Here is a 4,994-nt window from a genome sequence, read left to right as displayed (position 1 = left end):
AATAATAATAATAATAATAATAATAATAATAATAATAATAATAATAATAATAATAATAAAAATAAATAATAATAATAAATCCTAAAAAAGTATCACCACTTTAAACGCCAACCGTCCAATTGGTGTAACAATTTCCCTTATATATTTCCCTTATATACGCCTAACTTTTTTTCTTTTTTTGTTTTTTTAAGACCTAAATTTATAGAACCCAACCCAACAAACCAACCAGATAGGGGATAAAACATAGAGAAGAAAGAACCATCTCAAAAAATATGCTAACTCTACATTATTAGATAAATTTTCTTATGTGTAATATATTTTATCTAAATTTTAAAATATAAAACTCAAAATCTGTTTTTTTTTTTCTTTTTTTAAAAAAAATCTTTGAATGAAAGAGCGTAAAAATATGGCATGTGTTTATTAAAATATCAATGTTGATATTGATATCGAGATTTCTATTTTACAGATATATCGATAAAATATCGATATAGATAAATGTTTATATAGATCAAGAAATTCATAAAATTTAGATTAATAATTAAGTTTTTTTATTCCAAAACTAAGTTATATGAATATTGTTATTAGTAGTCATATTCATATTGAACTAAATAAATGCTTTTTTTATGTTTTACAACAATTTATAAAGGATGGTGGATATATCCTTAAATATTTAATATCGATATCAAATAACCCTTCGATTTACGAATATATTAGCGAAATATTGACATATCAATGAATATTTTATCCACCACGCTAGGCAACCTCACTGCGCTAATACAAATATGAAAAACTTAATTTTATTTTAATTACTATTTAGTCTACAAAGTTTTGAATTTACTTAATAATTTAGGCTTTGTTAGGTAACTATTTTTTTTTTTTTTTGAAAATTAAGCCTATGGACATTACCAACACCTCCAAATTTCTTTTGTTGTTATATACTTTTTACTAATAATTTTTTTTAAAAAAAAACTAATTCAAATTTTAAGAACTAAAAAAAAAAAGTAGTTTTTCAAAAAAAAAATTTTTTTTTTTTCGAATTTGGCTAAATATTCAACCAACATATGCAAAGTAAAAAATATGAATGAAATAGGTTTAATTTTCAAAAAAAGAAAATAAAATAAATGCCAAACAAGGCCTAAATTTTTTAAAATGTTTATATTATATATACATAAAAAAATCATATAAATAGAAATTTTTAAAAAATATTTACATTTTATAGAAAAAAAATTTCAAAAATAAATATTTTTAAATATTTAAAAAGACCTCTAGAAATTTATAAACATTAAAAAGTATAATAAAGCTCGAAAATTAAAACATGAATGATTCATCATGTCTTCGAGCATTTGGTTCCTTTTTGAGATATGGTAATACTAATATTGAATCTTTGTTAACAAACTAACATTTAATATGATTATTAAGATGAAGAAACATAAGAAATGGTGGAAATTTAAAATTTGGCCAACAATGGCATCAAGATGTCAGATGTGTGTTTATGTAAGTTTAATATTATTCTTGGGTCACATTCTTTTTTTTTTTAAAACCGAATATCAGGTTCGGCTTCATGAAATTTTTTTAATATATATTATTTTTGATCATTTTAAATGTCAATCTTATCAACTAGAAAAATTAGATTCGTAGAGTTAAAAAAATGTTGATAATTGATAGACATGCATTTGTTGTAAAATTGTTGGAGAAGACAAGGTATAACAGAAATACGGATATTGAAAAAATATTATAATAAAATATAATAAGATATAAAATTAAATAACTAAAATTTTAGAAAATAAAATGTAAAAATTTAAAAGGATAAAAATTCTCCAAAGTTTCTTCAATTTCTCCCCAATGCACACATGTATGCAAAATCCATAAATGACCACTGTTGCTAAGATGTAACTTAAATATATTGATTATTTTAAAATTCATTGAGATTATCCTCTAATTCTCTTTATCATGCATAGAATACTAAAGAGTTGTGAGAGAGGAAATAAAAGTGGGGAAAAAAAGGCCAGGACCATGTTTGAATAATTTTTCCTCATATATATATATATATATATATATATATATACACACCACAATTCTAAATTAATTCCAAAATCAATATAATAAGCCTTGTTTCCAAAGAAATAATGCAAGGGAAAAACAAAAATAGTTACACAAAAAGACATATATGTGACTCAAGAAAAATGCACAAAATCAGCACTTTAAATGTAAAACCCTACCCATTGATGTCACAACCCCCCTTACTAGATTAGCTTTTGATAGACTTCCCATTATGAAATATGGAAAAAAATTTAAAATCAAAGATAAAATGTTGTTTCATCCTCGAAATTTAACTTTAGAAGGGAAAAAAATCTTTTAACAAATATCTCATTTCTTCCTCCATATATCTCCATCTCAAAAATTCCAACCAGGATAAATTTTCTTCCATTTTTGTCCTTCCCTAAAATGAAGAATCTTTGCTTTATTCTAGTGGATCATGAGAAGAATTGTTTGTTCTTGAATTTTAAAATTTTAATAATGAAATTAAGGTAATATATACATGATTGAATGAAAAGTAATTTTGATTAAATTATCATTATTATTCTGACTTAACTTTTACAAAGGATAATGAAACTAAAAGCAAATTTTTATATGATTGGGACGATATAATATAATATAATATAATATTTAAGGTCAATTTTGAAGCATAAACTCAGAAGATTAACCAATTTTTACAAGGTTAGAAAAGAAAAGGAGAATAAGACTAAAACAGGAAAGCTTTTTTCTATTTTAAGATTAAAGAAATGCGCATATCTAACTTATAAAAAGGGAGTGAGATAGAATTAAACTTGCTAGTTATATATATGTATATATATATATATATATTTCTTTCTAAATTGATTAGTTTGTCTTTACATATCATTATTAATAAAGGTAGTTTAATGGACTAATCAGCTCAACAGAAATTGATATCTATTCGATTTGATGTTTTAGAGTCGACATTTCTTAATTATTTATGTAAACATTGCTCTCTTCTTAATCGGCATCATTTTATAAACCAACTATTTGTAAGCATTTCTTTTCAATTTTTTGAAACCCAATTCATAACTATAACCGTATTTTATCTTCTTAATTTAAATTTATATATTCTCTTTAAAGGAAACACAAAACAAAGTTAGGTCAATAAATGCTAAAGTGAAGACATAGCTCAAATAATATACAATATATTAACTATATGTGGTTAAATTTTCTTGTTTTTATTGTAATAAAAAAGTTAGGTCGATAAATTAGAATGTTTAGAAAGGTTTCTATCCCAATTTTAGAGGATGTCAATTGTTTTCCATCAACTATATTAAAATTTAACATTGTGAACTCGTGTGTTTATCATAATCCATAACTTTTGAATTTTGTTTTTTTAACAAACTCTTTTTTTTTATGAACACATTTGAAAAATTAATAACTTAGAGTGGGATTGGTATAGCTTATTAAATGATTTTAGTTAATCAAAAGTGTTTTTTTTTTTCAAGAAAAAAAAAATAAAACCCAACATATAAATTTAAAAACTATTCTTGAAGAAACCTATATGTAATGATAGAGTACCTAAAAATGACTCTTTTTTTTTTTTTTTAGTGTTTCATTGAAATTTCATTTGAAACTAATATCCACCTAGATAGGATGATACAAAAATTCTAGAGAATTGAAATTAGAAATCCCTTTGGTATAAGAATTCCTAATTTGTAATTATTAAAATCTCCAAATCGATATAATTTCAACCCTAAAGATGGGGTTATACACGGATTGCCTTTAGATCAAAGTCTTTGAGACAAAGAACAGATTCTTTGGATTAATATTCGAACACTCCACAAGATGGAATAATCAATTCTACTTGAATGTTATTGATACACAACTCAATATACATAGAGTTGCAATAAATCAAGAAGCTCTCTTCACTAAACTTGATAGAAGGACAAAGACCAAACTTATAGTCTCCCAAAGAAAATCCTAATACCACATCATTTAGATAAATGATAAAAAATAACTCATACTTAATATATCATAAAAAAGATAATATTATTATTGGAAAATAAAAAATTACGTCAAAACCATTAAATAAAATATAAATTAAAGTTTGGTTTTTTTGTTTATTTTTTTTAGATAATACTAATTGGGCATTTTTTAAATAATCAACACACGTACCATAAAAATCAAAATAGTAAATATAAAACTAATACTATTGTTAATTGTTCATCTAACAAAATAAAATACTAAAAATACATTGTCCATCCAAATCTAAGTTTATATATATACAAATACACCATTTATTTTGTTCGGTTTTTACTAGTTTTGTTAATAAAATATCAAATCGAATCAATAATTTTTTTGTTTTCTTTAATTTACGTACAAATCAACATATGTCTAATTTTATATTTAAAAAATAAATAAAATCAGTGAATCAGCTTATGGTTTATCGATTGTTTAGTTTTAGAATACGAATTTGTGTCACTAAAACAAGTATTGTTCTTTTAAGGCATAAACTAAATATTTTTGGTAAAGGAAAGATGTGAAGTACTAGATTTTATGCTTGTTATATCTTAATACTTAAACTTTATAGTTAAAGAATGTGACCATATTTAGTTGGAATGAAAAATATGTAATGATATTATTTGTATTCTCCATCCACGTCACTAAAATTTTATGAGAGGATCATGTCTCTAATAATGACCACGATTCGAATAGATTCTCCACTTCAATTAATAAAATATCTAAATATCCTAAAATTATCAACCAACCCTCCAATTCCAACCAACATATTCAATAATAAATTTTATATATGTTGGCTTTTTGGTCCTTAATCTCAAATTAATTAATTAATTAATCAATGTTTTGATGATAACAAACTCAATTTTTAATTACTGAAAATCTTAGTGTTTTAATATGTCCATAGCGTAGAGCTTGGAATAACGATTCTAACATCTCTTGAATCACTTAAATCGGAGCTAAAACGAAGACGATAT

The sequence above is a fragment of the Benincasa hispida genome, chromosome 3 (genome assembly GCF_009727055.1).
Source record: "Benincasa hispida cultivar B227 chromosome 3, ASM972705v1, whole genome shotgun sequence".
In the NCBI taxonomy this organism is placed as follows: Eukaryota; Viridiplantae; Streptophyta; class Magnoliopsida; order Cucurbitales; family Cucurbitaceae; genus Benincasa; species Benincasa hispida.
This window is presented reverse-complemented; position numbering follows the sequence as displayed.